Here is a 21,290-nt window from a genome sequence, read left to right as displayed (position 1 = left end):
ACTAGCGATATGACGTATCAGTTTAATATGTCAAGCTTGCGTTACATTGGTTTATTTCTTACACTACTTGGTTTAAAATGGAAACAGCGTTTAGATTTTAATATATTACGACGAAGATGTATGAAGAATTCCATTAGTCAATGTTGTTTTCGAAGACTTTTTAACTTGTTTTCCTTTTTTTTTTGTTTTTGTGTTTGTTTTTGTTGCTTTGAGATAATTATTCCTGTGATATTTGCTAGAGCTACGGTAATTACTGGTGATTTAGTCTGACTGTTAATTAAATTACTTTTACGTAAACAAGTAACAATAAACGAATAAAATTCAGTTAATACTATTCTATATATAGAAACCGCCAATAAGTAAACAATGTGTTGCATATGTTGAAAACTAATATTAGTTTTTATTCTATTGTAACATGTATGCATGCAGTCTAGGATGTTTTTAATTTCCTTAGGAGAAAAACAAAACAAAAAAAAAAAAAAATATATATATATATATAAAGCAGTGTACATGGTCATGTGTGTTCAGCTCGTAACGAATAAAGAGAGAGCAAGAATAAAATAAATAAATAAATAAAGATAGAGAAGAAACTAACATATATGACAATAGGTTTGTAAAAAAAAAGCCATTTCCCCTAAAACAGATAAAATGAATTTGTCTTCTATAAAAAATCTATACATTTTCATTTTGTCCCAAGACCATTTAACCGACAAGCCCCCGATTCCGTAGTCATAAAACTAGCGATCTAACAGAAAATAGAATAAAGTTCATGTTTATGTCGTCATCGTTGCCGTAAGCTTTTTAAGCCTTGTTATATAACTAAAGATAAATTTTTTTTTTTTGTGTTTGTCGAAAAGCAAACAAATTAAAAAATGTTAAAAATATCCCATTTTTGCATTCAAAGCTAAAACGTATAATTTCTCAGTCGTATCTAAACGTTGTTGGTAGCAAATATCAAAAGCAAAATGAAGATTAAAACAATCATAATGCACTCAATGCCTGAATACTGAAAATACTTGCTTGTTAGCCCAATGTTTTTGTGGTTCTTCTAAAGTGTGCGGTAAAATTTAAAACCTTTCATATGCATTGCACGATTTGGAGAAGAATTTTTGCAAAAGTATTTACAAAACTCTGATGCTTGATACATGTTATGAAACAAACAAATTGTGCCCATTAAATGATTAAAAAAACAAAAAAGAACATTTGTTTACAAAATTGATAAAATTTTTTTTTGCAAATTCCAAGCAATGAAACATTTTTATTCGACTCATTAAGAAAAAAGATACAAAGGATTACATAAAACTAAAGAACCGAAAGCTTATATATATATATATATATATATATATATATATATATATATATATATATATATACACTTTACGTGTTACAAGCAAAGTAACAATATTCGTATCGTTTGCAATGGGTAAATATAAGAATCAACAAAAAGTTCCTTGTAGGCACGATCTGTTAGTTTTTAATTAAAAACATAACCAATTAAATCACATGTTTTTCTCTCTGCTCTGTTTGAATAGCTGTAAACACATAAACCCTCTGCATTAATTACAATTCGCTTTAGCATTATTATTATTTGTTACGCTTTCACCCAGAGGTGATGCATTAAGTTTATATATATAGAGTGCTAATTAACCATACTTCTTAGCAAAATATAGCTTCAATGAAAAGTCTCTTTGCCATTTCATTTGTCTCTTATGATCGGCTTCGAAGCTTCGTCCAAGAAATTTCAAATTTGTTTTTTCCATTTTCGCCAAGATTTGTTTCGTCTAAACCCTGAGAAATTTTGTGTAACAACAAAAATCCGGGACGGATTTTCATAGATCGTGAGGACATAAGTTCTTGAACGTATTAGTCATGCTTCTTTTATAATAAGCATATAGTATTAATCATATTACTAAGGGTTACTTGTATTACGCATTGTACATGAAAAGACGCATGTCGTTGTTGACGTTGCTCTCATCACAATCTCTCTTTTGAGGGATAACGCCATAATAATAGACTGAAGCAAATGAATGCATTGACATTTTTAGCAGAGGCGTATATTTAAGTATTAAAAAAAAATATTTTTGCAGAATATTGAAAACTGACAACACCACCAACAACTGTTGAGCTGAAGTGGCTCTGCGGTATGGAGTGTAACGGATAGAAATTTGGTTAAATAAAAAAACAAAAGGGAATATTTACTCTGCATTCCGACACGTAGAGAATGACTTGCGATTTTTTAAAACTACTGATTTTCGTACAAGTGGCTAGCGTTTCAATGAAAAAGATCAACTTCCAAAAAATAGACACTTTTTATACCTTACGTCACTTGCGGTACTAGAGCATATCAAATTTGTACAGACGTATGCAATACACAGAAGGACTTGAGAAACATTTTTTCTATCCATCTATCCGTCGCTTCTTTAACCTAAGGGCCGCAATTTTTGAGATATTTTGCTTAAATTTGCTACACTAAGATGTTTTTTCCGTAGGACGAATGCTATTGAAACTGATCCAGATTGGACTACTTTTTCTATCACGTCCCATATAACAGTTTATTGCGAAAAGTCGTTTTATCACTAACTTTAGAATGGTATAGGGCATACAGCTGATTAAGTTAGTGGAAATACCCTACATCATTCTCTAGAGAATGTCATTTTGATAGCACATATAAAAAATTTTAATGATAAAATAAAAATTATTTGAATTGTAGTGCGCGTTGTTTTCAAAAATCGTGTTTCGAGAAAAATGCCTTTAAAATTTCAGGTATTCTCAGGTACAATTATGTTTAATAAGTCAAAATTGTTGACCATTTAAGATTTTGCCTCGCCCACAACCTCCTTTTTATATCACTCTTGACTAATTAGAAATTCATATAAGCCAAGCTTAGCCCTTAAGTCATGCCCACTTGAATGGTTTTGCATGTACAGTGTTGCCATTGGAAGTTCTATTTCACTTACATAACATGTTTGTTTGCATCACTTTAATACATTTTCTCTTAAATACATTTGCTATTGTTTTACAATCGATTGTAGGGATAACGAACAACCGGTAGAAATCAATAAACCTAATCTAAATCTGGAATCTTCTTTTTATAAACATTGCATAATCATGTTTTCTAGAAAATTAGCAAAAAATTTAATGAACTTGTCACAATATTTGTTTGTCTCTTTAACAAAGCCAATACTGATTGAACTAATGACAAGTTTGTAGCACATTTCAAATGCAGAAAAGCAAATAGCAATAAGTAATTGTGGCACATTATTTATGCTGCCAATAACACTATTATATATTGCCGATTCTCATTCAATCGATAGATATGTGTTAACAGCTATAATAAAATACTAATAATCGTAAATTTTGCTTTAACAAAAACGCCAAAAACGGAAAAACATAAAATTTGCATTTTATGAATTTTACGGCCTTGATAAATATTTAAGCATTTGATAACATAACAAACATATTTTATGGCATAACGCTACACCTATAAAAAAATTTCGCTTTAGACATAAAAGCAAACTACACCAATTTTTACTTCAAAATACACGTATCTTGAAGATTACTGTGTTTATACTCTATACTACTTGTGCTATAAAGGTACATTTGGTTTATGAGGATGTATGCAACACCCAGAAGTATTAAAGATAGGAACCATCTTTTTCTATCCCGATTGAATCGGAATCACTTTGCGATTTAGGTTTTTCTTGTTCCCCTGTCCCTTTTGTCCCAATCCGCAGGCCGTAAATTAAGGGATATTTTTATGAAATTTGGCACATTGGCGTGTTTTGACCCAAGAATGAAGTTTATTGAAAATGGATCACATTTGCAACAACTTAAACCTAAAACGCATTATCTTGGAAAGTTCTTATGATGATAACTGCATTAATCGAACTTACGTAGGGCCGTTACTGGTGGGCCGTGACCCACTAAAATGTTTTATTTGTTTCATTCTAATTGAATTTGCTTTATGTGACTGAATGTTCAAAACACGAAAACTTCACCAATTCCGCTGGCGCTTAATTTATTGAAAGTCATTACTTACATGCGTTACCAGGTAAAGAAAATCTATCTACATTATATAATATATGTATCTTTCATGTATATCGTAAATATTTTAAAGCATATTTTTAAGGAATTCGCCAGGACCACAATTTGGAAACAATTATTTAGGTTATCGGCAAGCGAGAGTATGCAGCAAAGTTTGCTGACACATCTTCTTCAATATTATTGGTCGCGTTAAACAATCATACGCGTAGATTTTAAGTTCTCCGACACGTACAAGTGGGCTTTGAGAATATTTCGCATATGTAATAGGGTGATATGTAAGCAAAACTTTAGATGGTAACGACTTTTTGCTGTTATTAGCAAAATTTAAAAATGAGTAACGTTTTTAAATAAAGAATTTTAAATTTTTTTGCAAAGCACTCGAAAACAAACAGAAATTTAACTATGTTGTTCAGAATATCATCTAACCTAAGGCGTTCTTTTCACTAAAGTCAATTCTCAACGAACGTTGTTTTTAAGTACGGAATTTATTTGCGACCGCATGGCGTGTGCAAATGGACGCAGTTAAAGGCAATATTTAGCTCTAGTTCCACTCAATCTGGTGACTTCAAAATTCGCAATTCAAAAGGACAAGTTGTTAAAAATGTATGATCGTCATTGCAGTCTTCTGATATTGCGTTCAAATGCGTAAAAAATTTAGTTTACCCACCCAGTCGTTCTAGAGCTGCTCATATGCTGCCGTGTCCTGTGATTTTTTAACCCCATTGCCCGCCTTTAAAGGAAAGTATCTGGAGTAATCTTTCCTATCGTTCCGAATGTTTCCACTTCCACAGCCTTCCTATTTCCTCTTCACCATCTCAATTAATACAGTTCCCGCATATATAGGAAATTGTTGGTCTAATACAAGGAAAAGAAAAGCTAATAAAGAAATTGTGAATAATGATAATTTTTGTAAATAATTTAAGTCATTTGCGAACACATTGTTGAAATTTGAAATTCAATAAAGATGAAAAGCGAACGCTTTTATAAAACATGACGATCATCAATATTTTCGCTTACACTTGGAAGATGTTAGCTTTACAAATGCAATATTCATAAGTTTTTTTCCACATCGTTATAGATCACAAGCAAGTTTCTCATTAACGTACCCAACCGCGTTTTGTTCGCAAATGTTTGTTTCAACAATTCTTGTTTTGTAGATACTCAAGAAAGAAGAAGATGTGTAAAGGAATAATTTATGGGTGAACCAGCAGCGTTTTTTTTTATAAATTTAGCAGTGTGTTGCATTGTGCTTACACGCTGGTATATAATTCAGGAAAATTAAATTAAATTGTGCGAAACACAATTAAAATAGAGTTCAATCACTCCCATATACGCACACATCAATTGCTATTTATTAACTGCACTCTGCAGCATTGCTGGATCTCAGTTAATTTCATTAAGAATGGAGCTTTTGTTCTTTTATAATTAACATAAATAATAGTAATTTATTACTTAGGAAATTAATTACACAATTAATATTACAAACTGCATCATATCTATGATCAGGCTGTCGCTTCACTCCACGAAGGATGTCATAGTGATTGCCATTAGGCCTTTGGCCTTTGATCAATCGCCTTACTGAGCGATAAATGATGCCAAAGAGCTATATATGACATTATGAGAACCTTTGTAGGAAATCAAAAAGGCAATGATCGGAGTCTGTTTTAACTTGAGAACAATCGACAAGAAACACTAAGTCTTTTCTTGGCAACAAATCTGAAACGCGGAATTCTCACGATTATACTTTTTATCTCTGTCGCTTATGCTTTCTATCTCCGCAAATAAACACAACATCAATGTGTGTCTATTGCAACCTCGGGCGGTGTTCTTTCGCTTTTTTTTAATGTTTAACCACACCAGATGTAATGAGTACTAGCATAGTGAGCAGCATCTCATAAACACATGTGATTTTCCAATCGCATGGCCATCTCTTAATTATCTGCCCTAATGTCGCCAATTCTATTCGCCATTATACGCTTCTAAAATTATCTATACGTGGTCTTCATGGCAGCAGCCTTTTCGACATTTTGAACTTACGCAGTTTGACGGCCTATACCTCTATCTTATAGATATTCATAGACAAACTATGAATACACTCCTTCATATATTCTTTTATATACGCAACTTCTCAATTCTTTCATAAGACTTTTCTACCCCAGCACATCTCGTACTATGTCATTCATTTTACGCTGCATCATTTCGTAATCATATGGAAAATAAATAAATTCCCAGAACATGTGGTATCAAAAGACGACAAAATAAAAAAAAAAAAAGAAGATTAAATGAAACTTGAGAAAGATCAATTCCCGTAAAATGATTTTAGTTACGTTACGGACATCGTAAAACACACAAAATGTATATGTTCATTCTATTTATTAAGCCTTTCTACTTTTCGGCGAGCTTTTCTTGTTTCTTTTGATGAGTCTTTGCAATGCCACACGTGCTTCATTAACAGCTATATTTTCATCATAGTAACCTCCAAGACGTTTCAATCGGGCCCCAAACACCGAATGGTAGTGAGCAGAAGTTAAGGGCCACGGGAAGATGTCATTGAGAGAGATGCAAATGACATTTCTCTCTTGACGGAAAATTAACCTTTCTTTGAAACATAGTTCATTGTGGATAATAAGTACACTGATAATTTTTTTTGTTCTTTTTTGTTTTTGGACACAATTTCCTCCTAACAAAATCTGAATAACTGCTTTTTAGAGAGACACAGTTAAAATTGGAAAAGCTTTCGTGAGTCGCATTTTAGTAGAACCATATACGTCGCATTGGGTATCGTCTACTCGCACAACGTTGCGTTCATGAACTGCAAAGAGGGCTAATGCGAAATTAAGAAATATTTTCATAAGGATTCCTTTTCAAGGAGACATATTGTCAACTCTTATTACTTCAATCAATGCTATGCTTTCTAAGCTTTCCTTTTAAGTTAAAAATTCTATTATAACTCTCAAGTTAGTAAAGAACAGTTTTATCTGAACTTGAACTAACTTCTATAGTCAGTGTTAACTTTATTATTCCATTCTATTGATTTATTGTTGTCGGTTCGGTATTATTGTTCAAGACACTTGTGACAATTGTTCAAATTACTTATATACATATTATCCCGTCAAAATCAAAATTGTACTAATGTCACACAAGAAAATTGAATTGAAAATCTACCATGAAAAGAAGGATAACAAAATTCGGAAAAATAATTAAGCGTTACAAAACTTAACAAACCGAAAGTTTAGGAAAAAAAAGAAAAAAAAGGAAAAAATGCCCAAACAAAAATGTGGTGATGGAATTATTTAACTCTTAGCGTATCGCTACCGCTTTTTTGTGTTTTTATACCATGCACAACTTACGCCATAGGACATAATCAAATTTGTGCGTGTATCCGAAGCATTATTTTATTATAACCATTAGTTCAGAATCACTTTCTGATCTAGATTTAAGGTTGCTTGTCTACCTATCTGTCTGTGTATCCGTTCATTGATCTGTCTGACTGCTGTTAATGCCCTTTGTTTGAAACCTATCCGTCTTAGTTTTTGAGATATTTAGACAAAATTTGGTACACAGGTGATGGTTGGAAGCCGAACACCATGGAAAATGGATTTTGAAAAAATTGTTATATATGAAAAATTTTTCGACAATAATCCTGCAAAAAGTAAGCATGTATTGGCAAAGAACAATTTGACAAAAAAGTGAAGTGTCGCATATTTTGCCCACGTACTTCTACTTTTTGGATTCTATATCTATCTCTATAAACGTGTAAGAATAACTGTTAAGTAGATGAAGAATAAAAAAATTATCGACAAGAAAATTAATTTGGGTAACTTTGAGCTACATCATTTCACGCCTTGGGCCCGCGCCGATAAAAGGGTTTCCATAGAGAGTGCGCTTTGATATCTTACCAGAAAAATGAATGACGTACCGTAATAGGCGAGATGGCGTAACAAATGTAATGAGCTGTGTTGTATAGTTCTCTGTGTTCATATATGTAAACTTATTTATAATGGGCGTAAGTGAAAAGAGTTGACCACACGCAAATGCATTAAAGTGACGTCAATTCACTGACTCTTGATCAAACTTGAATCTACAGCCGCCCCGTAATTGAGCACATCGGAATAATGTTCAAAAAAATTGTGACTACTACGTTCGGGAACAAGCATGGAACTCGTGAGTAATAACTTATTGAAGACACAATTAACCTACGCCATTTTAGCTAACAGAACAGAGATTATTAATTTTTACAAAAAAAAAGAACTCAACAAAATTAATCGTTTGACCTCTGAGTAAATGCTTATCATATAAATTGCTCTTTTATCATTGCACTATGAATCTCCTTTGACCTTAAATCTCCCTTATAAAGAATGTAATTATTACAAGAATTTTAAAATATTTCGCTTTGCAAAGTAATGCTGACACGTTTTTTCTTTAAGTTACAGTTTATTTGCTTGAAGAATGAAGTTTCAACATATAATTAATTACACTGTAGCTCTCTCTCTCTCTCTCCCTCTCTCTCTCTGTTCTATGCGTGTTGTCGGGTAATCGTACTGGGTAATTGACTACTTTATGAAACCTTTTATTTGCAGTGTTTAAGCCTCAAAGCGAATATACGATGGTCAACACTTTAAGCGGCAAATCGATAGGAAAGTTTTCTATTTATGATAAACAACCTTTAATATGTTGTTATAAGGCGCCACAATTGACTCAACTGTATTTTCAATTAATGTAAATCTTTGCACATAGTATCATGTTTTTTATTGTTCTAAGTTGAAATTTTTTTATGCCATACACTGAAGAATGTTTGAAGGATCTTTTATTGTTATACGATCCGTATATTATATAACAGTTATAAACGGTGAATTTTAATAATTCATTATTCCCTCTCAAAATTCCAGCGTAACTTTTCATATGTCAAAATAAGCATTGAATGATTCTGCGGCCTTAGCTAAAGCATCTTAAAGTCGTAATCGGGGCTAAATAGGTTACAATATAAATCGAAATAAGCAGCCGGATAGCCAGATAGTAGTTAAGAGTTGCAACTAACCAAGTCGCGGTACTCGCGCGCTCAAATTTCAGTGCCATTTGGAATCTCATAGTCATACTCAGTGCCCAGTCGGCAAAGGTATTGTACCGAGTGGGCACAAATCCACTAGACTAAGGCCACTCTTACCCCGTTTCTTTCTGACTATTGCTCTGTTGAACATATCAGGAGACATCTCGTGAGTAATTGGTCACATATAAAAAAAAGAGAAAAAAGAGGTTTAGTGATGACATTCCTTTACGTAATTTCCAACTAATATTTTAATTATCTGAAAGCATTTACAAATTTAGTAAACTCCGGTGCTCTTGTAGTCTTCTAATTTAAAAAATTTTTAGGGCGCGTGTTACCATTTTTTTGTTTGTTTTCTTTTTCCTAAAAACATTAATATAACTTTTTAATAGGAAAGACAGTAGTTGTTTGTTTTTAGCTAGAAAAATAAAGACATATATATTTTATATAGCGTGACATACACCTTCTTTGTTATTTATAAACTATTTCGGTTTCTTATACAATAACGTGCTGATTTATGTAATTTAAAAAGTCCACACAACAAATAGATTACTATTATGTTCACAACAATAGGTAGTAAATTGTAGTCTCCTTTTTTTATACCCACCATTATCGCAAGATGAAGAATATATTCATTTTGTCAAAACGTTTGCAACGCTCAGAAGCATGCTTCAGAAAGCCTTCAAAGTATGTCTATGAATATTCTTGATCAGCATCAAATTCTGAAGCGATTTAAGCATTTCTGTCTGTCCGTATGTCTGCCTCTCCGCCTGTTTGCTTTGCTCCGTTTTAATAATGTCTGTTGTAAATATCCTCTCGGCCGCAAAAATGAAGTCATCGATTTTCACCACCAACAGGTTGGTCGAAAAGCAGTCGAAGGAAACGTTCACAGTACCCCATAAACTAACAATGCCTCTGTTGTTTAAAAGGAATAAAAAACTCACTTCTTGCTCATAGTCCGTGTGCCAAATTCTCTTGTAGCTGTGATGCACATTCCCCTATTTGCAAAGAAGGATATATCGCCCACAAAGTAGCAAAAGAATTCGAAAGTCATGTAAACTTTTCGTAGGACATGCCTACAACGCCCACCCATCTATACGACAAAAACTTTTATTTCGAAAACAAAAAAGACCAGCCCCACCCATTGCATGTTGTAGAAGCCGAAAATTTAGTTCTTTCCTCTTTTTTGTCTCGTTTAAGGTAACGGTAATGGGTACAAAAGATTCGGTCACGACCGAATCTAATTTTCTTTCTTGTTTATTATTATGGTTTTGTTTTCAAAAAGAAAAAGAAAATCGTTAAACAACTTATTACTAAATCTTCTTTTATATCGGAAAAGAATCTATAAACTGGTAAAACCATGATTATTAAATTTTTTAATAAGAATTCTTTTAGTTTACTAAATAACTTGCAGATAAGTTTTCTTTATGCAAAAATTACACCGCTGGATATATATATCGATATTAAATTCAAATTCTGTTCGAAAGAATTTCTTAGAATGAAATCAAATGAAAATTTTTAAGATAATAGCTTCTTAACTTTTTTTTTTTTGATCTGAGCTGATTTAATATAAAATTACGAATAATTGTTCTTTTCCACAAAAAAAAAAAAAACCGAAAACTTTCCTTTGCATTTAATGCCATTGTCCTTTGCAAGTCATGCCATTACGCAAAACGACTTAAGCCTTGTTGAGAAAATCTATCAACAATAAATTGAATTAAGCAAAAGACAATCAAATTGAAAATTTATTTATTAAGACCTTGTAACTGTTTCTTATCTGAAACGTATGCATGTTACTTACCAGAATAAAATCTTGAATTAAGCAGTGGCTTTTTTCTTTTTCTGGCCGCAAACACAAAGGCTATTTAAAAGTCATTTCTCATTCATTTTGTGGTAAATGTAAATAAAATGCACTTCTGATCAAGATGTGAATCAAATTGATTTTCAATATATAATTTCGAGTTTTCCATTATTTGTGAAACTCAATGCATGGCATGGTGAATGCAGAACATACAGAAGTTGTTAAGGCTTATTACGAAGTCACGGTTACGTCTCGTATATGTGCGATGATATTTGATTAAAAGGCTTCATAAATAAATAATGTCATCCCTTTGGTGGGAAGACAGCACATTTGCTCTTCTTAAAAGATCTCTAATTGCATGAAAATAACATTTGCGGGTGTAGGTTGTGGACTAAAAATATCACAATAGCTCCCGATGAAAATGGCTACAGAAACATGATTACTGATTTTTTATGGCACGAATTGATAATTTAGTAAATTCTTACGGAGATGTAGGTGGACTTTAGGCCTTTTGAAAGTTTGACTTAATGCGTTTTATTTTCTTTGTGTATTTTTTTTTTTTTTTTTTATAATCGTCTTACTAATTAAAATGTTTTCTATGTTTATCTGTTTATTATAATTTATTGGGTTTTCTAAATCGGCTTTTATTACTTTTTCCATTTTTTTTTTTTCTCTTAATTTAAGTATATATAGATATATACACATGACGTTTTTCTTATCTTTCCCACATTTGTTATTTATCTCCTATCAATAGCACTCCTATCCACTAAGTTAACTCTGTTGCTGAAATATCCAACATTTTGTCAACTTATAATTAGCTAACTACTCACAGACTTAATACAGAAGCTTTCAATAGGGACAATGAGATATTTTTACAAAAAACAAACCGGGGAATACCAAAATAATTGGAGAATATTAACATATATTATTTTATTTGAAATATAGTCTACGCAATTAATTTCCGAATAGGAACGCACCGAATGGATCACGTTTCGACTTGTTAACTAAATCTAGATGTACCAATAGCTCTTCAAATATTCGTTTTCAATAAAAAGGAATCTGCGCTCACAAATAACTTTAAAAGATCGGAGGCTATTCGCCATTGGAATTTCTTGAAATTATTGCAGTAATAGCAATATATCGCGTGCTGACGGTGTTCTGTTGCACTCAGCCTTAGCGTATTGAAACCCGATCTAGTTGAGTTTAACATTTTGGAATCTATATTTTGTTTTTTTTTTTATATATATATTTTTGATCAATCACCCAATATATGCAGTAAAAAGACCTCAATCTATTATTTGTTAAATCTACTGATGTTTTGGAAAAAATTTATAGTAAAGAGCCGTCACATATCTCTTTGATTTGTTGAAATGTCGATTTAAAAGATATTTTAACATTAAAAATTTTATAGATTTTAGCTTAAAAAAAGTCTGCTTATATGTGCTTGCTGACTATTTAAAAATTTAACCATGAACTTTTTTTTGATGGTCAGGTCAGAACATTTCAAAGGTGTCTCCAAATGAACGTTTATTACGTTATATGATAAGTCGTAAATATTTAATCAGAGAGCGTAAAACAAAAAAAAAAGGGCAGAGAAAACATTTTTATTGTATACTGTATATAAAACAACACGAAGGATACATTTGTGTAAAAATCAGTATGAAATAAATCTAGTTTTTCTTCATTGCACTGAAAATTTGTATATTTTCAATTATCTTTATTGAACGGTATATACATGCATGTAGAAAAAAAATGCGGTTCGGTTTATTTTCCAACAATTCACAATAATTTATAGGTGTTGCTGTTATGGAATACAACAAATGAACACAAAACCAAACCTTAATGTTCTGTAAATTTTATATCATTTTTATAGTTTCCACTGAAGCGTGGCAATGCATTAAACATGCTAGTCTTTTTAGAACGCGTACATAAACACAATAGATATGACTGCTCACAGTAATATTCTGAATTCTTTTAGCCGTCTGTCTATTCGCTCTATTCGCTCTATTCATTGTATTACTGCGATTGAAACGCTCAAATTCGCAAAAATTGCAACTTATATATTCAGTCGAAAGTTAGATTAAAAAGAAGTGTAGTTGCTCCGCGAAAGTAAAAATTTGAACTTGGACTAAGTATTTGGGAAAATCACTTGAAGGTTTTTCGAAAGAGTAGGATGCAAAGTTGTAAAATAAAAGGTAAGACAGATATTAAACTAAAACTCCTACAAGAGGAATACAAGCAAGTGAGCATAAACGCCCTATAATACCTACAATTAAGAACATAGTTTAAAATTCCTGTCGTTTCATTCGACGTTGCGACGAATATATGCAGAAAGCGACGATATAAAACCTTTTTTTCAACTGCAGTATGAGGATAAAATAGAACCAAGGAAACACTTCGTAGCGCTTTTCTTAATAAATAATCTCAACGATAACGGTCCACTGGTAATTGAAATAAGCAACATTATGACATTTATTCAATCAATTAAAAGCAATTGCTTTGTGAAAATGGGCGAAAATGTGCTGCACATCAATATCCCTCCGACTTAGATCACAACGCTTTGCGAGCTTGTGACAAAACTCATGCTGCTTATCGTAAGGATACTTTATGAAAACCAGCAGCACAATTGGTTTGACTCATTGGAAACTTCTCTATTCTCTATTAACGACACGGAGCATCCTGAGCGAATATTCGTCGATGAAATTTTTCAAAACTTTTATGACACAACTCCCGAATTAAAAAGTGTTATAAAAACAGTTTTGAACTATTATTATAAGGCAGTGTAGATAACTATCAGATGAATTAAGAGGGAATTTAACGAATTTCCAAACCCAGGAAACTTACCTTTGGTCAATTATGTGAATCGATGAGAACGAATATTTTTTTTTCTTCTTTTTTGGTGCAATTTTACTCAATATATTCCTTTCCGAAATCATTTCATTTTTGAATCTATAAGTTATGGCAACTCTCTAAGGCATAAAATATAAATACAGTAATGAAACTCCCTGTGTGTCTTTAACTTTATTGCAGCCATCTGCGAGGTCATCGAATGTAAGTCCATTTCTGAACCAAGTAAAGTTTGGAAACTACTTAATTGTACCCAAAATCCGTCTTGCTGTTTTCCAATCATTATCTGTGATATGATTGTTGTTAGAATTGCCAGACTTGAAAAAGTTAAAATATCGTTCTTCCAGCTTATTTGACCCGTCTAATGGATGAACTTAAAACTTGGTTTGAACCGAATTTGATGTGAAAACCGTTTCGATATTTTTTCTAGATCAACGCCTATATGGTCTTCAATTGCATCTGTTGTATGATTGTTGTTAGAATTGCCAGACTTGAAAAAGTTAAGATGTCGTTCTTCCAGCTTATTTGACTCATCTAATGGATGGACTTAAAACTTGGTTTGAACCGAATTTGATGTGAAAACCGTTTCGATATTTTTTCTAGATCAACGCCTATATGGTCTTCAATTGCATCTGTTGTATGATTGTTGTTAGAATTGCCAGACTTGAAAAAGTTAAAATATCGTTCTTCCAGCTTATTTGACTCATCTAATGGATGGACTTAAAACTTGGCTTGAGCAGAATTTGATGCGAGAACCATTTCGATATTTTTTCTAGATCAACGCCTACAGTTAATAAAATTAAAAGTATTTAAGATTCATAAATAGAGATAAATATTTAATATATCATCTGACTTGAACGTGAACACAATTTGATTGTATTTGACATTGAAGCAATCTAAAAAATTAAATGTATAATAAAAAAAAGAACTTTTAATGCTTTAGATAGAATTTTTTTTTGTTTTTTTTTACCATATATATAGAGAAATTATGGAAAGTATATTTAATCCGAAACGTATGAATACACGATAAAAATGTCAACTTTCATAAAAGCATATGCACGCGGTATGCTACCGTGGATGAAATAACATTTAAGCCAGCACAGATTGCAGAGATGTACTGCTTTATGTTAGTTATTTGCGGGGTTTAACGTAACGTAAAGTGGAATTTAATTGACTTCAAACACTCGAAAAAATACGCAATCACTTAAAGCGTAACTTGGCGCTTAAACAACACTAGAAATTGTTTAAGAGCTACATTAATTGCTTTGATGAGGTCGTAATGGTTTGTTGACTTGATTCAACGAATTCGAAGTCAAACTTGTAATGAATTTTGAAATAGTAATTGTATTGTAATTTCAATAAACAGAGAAACAAGTGATTCAGGAACACTTAAATCGATAGATAGATCCAATTTTAATGGTAAGTGTACTGCATTTTTATGCCTTGTAAGGAAGGAAAAATTTACATTTTGCAATCGCCGAAAGAGGAATATCAATGCATATCTATGCGCATATTTTCAGGTAATAAGTTCAATTTCTCGTTTCTAAGAGACTGAGAGACGAAACTACTTGAAATTGATTTCGGAATGATTTCGAAAATTGTTTAAATTCTATATTAAGTAGTAGACTGATGGACAGCCAATTTATACACTGTTTTTTTTTTTTCATTCATTTCTGAACCAAATAATCAGTTTCGGCGAATTCATCTACGGTTCCGCTGTAAATGTATTCAAGTGTCTACTATAAATATCAGAAAAATAAAGCAAATTCAAAATGCAATAAACTAAATCGCTTACAGAAAATGAATAAGTAGTGCCTGTAGCTAAAAGTGAAAGATGTGAAATATAATTCGCTGCATATAAAAGGAAAAACGTCGTCGCTGGGAACAGATTGATGAGAAAAAAAAAAACCTTAGAACGTACAAAAATAATAAAAAATTTTCAATGCTCATATATTAGTATTTTATTTATCCTAGAACACGCAAGAAATTTCCGGCAAAATTATGCTTCAATACGTCAGTATTTGTAAAACTGCAATGCAATGAATTTTTAAGAAATAGTTTTGAAAAGTTAAAAAAAAAGTGTAAAAATTATTCGTAATGTGCCTAAAATGTCGTTACTTCCTGTCTATCTTCTGATTAAGCAAAATTTCGTATTGAAATTTTTTCCTTCGAACAGATATTAAACGCATTCCATTTTATTATATCCACCACTATAAGATAGCGGTATACTCACTATACTTTGTTTCCATAATGTATATAAATCCCAACACGAAGCTCCCGGGACTCCCCCCTAAAGTCTTGATCAACCTGAAATTCTGAATTGACTTAGCCAAGTCTGTCCGTTTGTGTGTTTGGTGTGTCTTGTTGGCCCTCTCCTAATCGCATAAATGAGATATCGACTTAAAATTTCGTAGAAACAATGGAAGTTTGGTCCTAATTTGTCAAAGCAAAAGCACGCAGAGAAGCGTAAGCTGAACGCAATTCAGTTTTTTTTAACAAATATTTTTAAATTTTTGTTCGTTAATCGAAAATTCTTAAAGTTAAAACACTGAAATTTTCCACATTTCTTTGGCAAAAGATTCGACTCTTTAGGTTCGAAAATGGGGCCAATCCGCCATGCCCGCCATAAATTTTATTATTTGAAATTTTATCCATTGTTATCACAAGACACAATGTTCAAAAATTATTTTATACTCTCTTCAAATGAAGATATGTTATCTGCCTAAGAAGGGGTTAATTTTAATGTGGTGGCGGACATGAGGAATGGGTAGACAGTGATAGGCGATTAATATTTTCTTAATAATACCAGCTATATTGGTATCAAGTAAAAGAGCTTGGAGAGTAGAGTGCAAAAGGCATAGTGGTGGGTACGCGAGAATCGGCCACCGCCGAATATAACTTTCTTACTTGGTTTTCATGTAATATATAATAAAATTTTTATTGCAGTGCTATAAGAAATTTTAAAATGAATACACAAGACTTTAAATCTGAAATTTAAGTATGTAACGATTAACTTATTTAAAAATTGTTTGCACACCGTCTCTTCACTCGCAATATTTTTGTTCTAGAAAATTTTATTTCATCAGATTTAAGGCAATTTTATATTCTTTTTTTTTTTTTTGTATCGCGACAATTTTCATTAGACGTAGTCGTAGTTGTAGATTGTTAGAGACAAAATTTTCCCGCAGCACTACAAATGTTACACAAAATATGCACAAAAGAAAAATACGTTTAAGACAACTATTCGACTGTGACTTAATCTTTTATACCGACTGCCTTCACCCGTTATTTCCATTCTTGTGGGTGATTCGGAAAGAAATTCCCTTCGTTTGGCCAAACAAAAGTCGATATCTTTATAGTGTATAAATATTTTATTAATAAATTAAATTCTCAGTGATGTCATGAGTTATCATTCTTTCAATGAATTCACTTCATTGAGATGGCTCAAGACACCAACTAAATGTTATCAAGTTGTAGGTAATAATAATTTGTAAATTTCTTTTGCAGCTTTCTAGAAAACACAGATATAAACATAGATGTATTATTTGTCTTTAAATGAAACGAGGCAATTTTTCAATTCAATTATTATCGTAGAAAATGTTGCTTGTCATGCCCTGCACCACTTGTGATGCGAAGGTGTAGTAAGTTTATGCGATTGTATGCAAAACACAAAAGGACTAGAGATAGATGCAACTTTTCTTATATGGATCGATTCAGAATAACTTTCTAAATCGATATAAGCTTGTCTGTCTGTGTTTTTTCCTTGTGTCCAATAGATAGATAGAAATTTTTAAGATACTTTCACGAAATTCGGTACACTGGTATGCTGACATGTTTTGGCTCGAAGATGAACGCTTTTGAAAATGTTTTGGATCAGAACCTTTTTTCGTCCACTTCTCTCGTCACGACCGAGATTAGTACTCAACGCGGTAACCAAAGTAATTCGTAACACAAGCAACAAGTTTATGGTGTGTACAGACTCACTTTCTGATATCAAAAGCATTCTGCTATGCAAAAGGTTATGTCTTTAAATCGTTTTTATACCCTTCCAATAAAGTTTCGTAGCCAAATAAATTAAATTGTCTCTTTAATCTCCATTGCACATTACCAAAAATATGATATAAAATATTTCATTCATATTTGTAAAAAGTCAAGAGTCAAGCTACTCATATTTATTAAAGAAGTCAACAATTATTATGGTAGAAAACTTCCGCTTCATACTAGACAATGAATCATAATAAACTTCCTGTTACCGATTATTTAACATAGTGTAAAGTTCAACCAAATCGCATTTTCAAATTAATTCGATTATCTTTAGGACACACAAAATTATTCATTAGCATTCTACCAACTCTTTCACAATTGTAAACCTTCAGATTGCTTCGATTGCAACGCTGTACGCTCCTCCTTCAATCTGTTAAACTTCGTAAGACATTGAAAGCATATTTAAATCTATGAAATTGTAAGTCTTCTTATGCTTAGGCACTCTTATAAAAACACTTACTTAATACCATTTAACTCGTAAGAGGTTCTAAAGTCTTATAGCTGCTGCGGGGTTTTTCCTTTTTTGTACTACTAAAGTAAGTTAAATATAAGTAATAAAGGGAATTTTCTAGATCTCATAAAATCTCCGCAAAAAAAGGCCTTGAAAGATGATTACTCTACTTTTAAACAAAATAATAAAAATTCTTATTCAGTGATCTCCGAAATTCAGATAGAAACAACAGGCCAGAATGATAGTAGTTGATTGAACTAATGCAGCCGTTGAGATCACCTGCTACGCCTTTCTGAAAAATCAATAAATTATCCGTTTCTCCAAGCTTTCTTATTAATTTACTTGTACATTTGTATATTTGTTATAAGAAAAGTTCGGTCTATATCAAGTCCTGCTGGGTGTTTGCTTAAGTTCGTACAAATTTAATATAGTCTTCCACCACTAGCGGTGTAGTATATGAAAACGAAAGCCAGACGTTTTTTCGCCTTTGTTTACTCATGACAGCGAGCATAGACGCATATCGTTTTCATCTTTCAGTCATCAATCACATCATCAGTTTTAATTCAATTGAATGCATGTTTGGCATTTACAATAAAATATGTTTGGCGCGTTCCATGGGTAGCAATTCCTCCCCTAGTATTTGGGCAATGCCACACGTCTCTCCACAAAGTCTAAGTAACGTATTTAGTGTAAAAACCTGCGTTACTTGAAACCTAAATGGAACCGAACTCAACAGCCTTTCTATTTCAAGATTCCTTATTAATTCTTTAAGTATTTGGGAAAATATTTATTGAATATTTGATAAGATATTATTATGCTTACCTTAAAATTACTGCGTTAATCTACTTTAGATGATAATTTTATTTTAAGAAAAATGTAAGCAATTTTCTTTTTAAAACAAACAAACAATCAAATACTTTTAAATACACTAAAAACTTTGTTAATACAGAAATTTGTTTATAAAAGTTTTTAAAATATGTGCATTACATTGTGTTTACTTAATATTCACGTTCATAAGAACGCACTATGTTCGTTTTCTTGTAGCGCGTGTAACGTTCAATTATATGTTTGTTTTATTGCACTTCGTTGATTCGTCTTTCATAAGAAATCTTTGCCATCTTCGAGATGCTTTATTATTACAATAATCTAGAATCAAAGAAGATTAGCCTTGCAGAGGAAAGAAAAATTGGCCAGACATTAGCCTTTTATCACAATTCTTCTTCAATAACTTATGAATTCTGAAAATATTTCTCTGTTTATTTTTAACATAGTTTTGTAAGCATATACTGAAGTAGGTTATAGAGCTTGGGTAAGGACCAAGCTTACATAAATTTCTCAAAAATTTCTCTTTTCAATAATTCGGTTTCTTCGGCCATTTACTGCCGTATTCGTATTTCACTTATAAGAAATTTCAAATTTATTCAATTTGTTCCAAAAATGTCATCACAACTCGATGTCGATAACCATTCATTTCGTTGTTGGGGAAAAAGTGGAAAGAAGAGAAAGACGAAGCCGCCGGTATGAACTGCATATCAAACAATCAACTTTTGCTTATACAACTAACTTGATTTTTTTCTAGACACTGTTTGCAAATACTTTGCGTAAATTTTTTTTTTTTTTAGGACGAATTTCTTCACAGCGAATGTTTCGCTCTAGAAGCAATTTACTAGCGTCACTTTAAGAAGATTTTAAAAAAAGAAAAAAAAGAAAAGATCTTGTCGCACTCAGAAGTTGGATACCCTTGCAACCGGTTTAGGACACATTGTCTAGAACAATTGAAAAAATTTGGTTGTTCTCGATTGAAATGAAATGGCGGAATAGGCCACATAACCGGCAATAGTAGCCGGCTTTTTAAAACCTAGCTAAGCGGACTAATGTCTTCCAGTGAAATGAAGTAACCATATCCAAATTCATTAACTTGCATAAAAGTTCATAAATTCATAAAATTGAAAAATTTCGCAAAAAAAATTACCAAAGTTTTTTTTCAATTTTTGAAAAAAACTTCTGGCTTGTTTAATGTTGATTGTTGCTACTTTTAATTCAAAAATATTTATTAATTTTTTTAATTTTTTTTTTGTTTATTTTTTAAAAATATGATTTTTATAATTTGAAAATTGAGAAAGTTTTTTTTCACTCTTGCTTTAAAAAGATACAATTATTAATTAAATTGATTTAAATTGTTTACAACAAAAAACAGATTTTTCAAATTGTATTTAAATTTATTTTATCAACATTTAATTTATATTTTATTTAGATTAATTAATTTTTTTTTTTTTTTTTTGCATTTATAATTGAAAAAAGAATTAATTATTATTAAACAGTTGAAATATTTATAAATATATATCTTTTATTTATTTAATATTTTTTTTATTTATAAAAACTATTTACATATTTCTTATTTTTTGTCCATAAATTTTGTTTTTATTATTATAATGTTTGAAAGCACTTTATGATAAATTGAAATGGTTTTCGTTATAATATATTTTTACGTCAATAACAATTTAAGAATTCTTTCATAACAATAAAAAAGAAAAAGAGAAGAAAAAATTTGTAGACAAAAAACACGTGTAAAGAACGCTACAGATGACAGCATTAAAGTTTTAGTTTTTTTTTTTTTGTTTTTCTTTTCTTGATATAAAAGTTTTTATAACGCAATAGTCAGAGTATTCCGTTCTCCAGATACTAATTAGATATTGTGCGCTTTCTCCGTAAACAGGCAATATTTGTTGTTATTAGTGATTAACTTCCGTGCAATGCGTCTGCTTATGTTGAATTTTAAAAACCATCTGATTGCTTTTCTACGTCTTACCAATCTCTGTAATAGGCAAGAAAAACACCGAGCATGAATTTTGTGGTGAAAACAACATATGGATAAACTTTGACCACCAAACACTACCTACACATATATACTATGTTAGTTAACATTATGTTAGAGTTTTTCTCGTTTCTGTTTTTGTATAAGCAGAGAATTTCTAGTAATACAAGATGAACTTGAACTACATAAGGGAAGGATAGTAAAGAGTTTAGAGATTCATTCATAAATTGTTGATATAATGCAA

The 21,290-nt window shown here is 31.5% G+C and overlaps 1 protein-coding gene across 3 annotated transcripts in view; it reads right to left on the bottom strand.

The window, feature by feature from the left end:
• LOC119633833 (trissin receptor) overlaps positions 1–20,842 on the bottom strand; it is a 61,590-nt gene extending 40,748 nt beyond the window's left edge. The window contains exons 1-2 of one of the 3 annotated variants that reach the window (XM_038027609.1): positions 20,620–20,842; positions 19,054–19,377 (exon numbers count right to left, since the gene is read on the bottom strand). The gene's annotated coding sequence lies outside the window, so the exon portion shown is untranslated. The other 2 variants (XM_038027608.1, XM_038027607.1) reach the window with 2 other exon arrangements.
• Between the last annotated feature and the right edge of the window lie 448 nt (positions 20,843–21,290).

Source organism: Glossina fuscipes, unplaced genomic scaffold (assembly GCF_014805625.2).
Source record: "Glossina fuscipes isolate IAEA_lab_2018 unplaced genomic scaffold, Yale_Gfus_2 2, whole genome shotgun sequence".
NCBI classification, from domain to species: Eukaryota; Metazoa; Arthropoda; class Insecta; order Diptera; family Glossinidae; genus Glossina; species Glossina fuscipes.
This window is presented reverse-complemented; position numbering and strand designations above follow the sequence as displayed.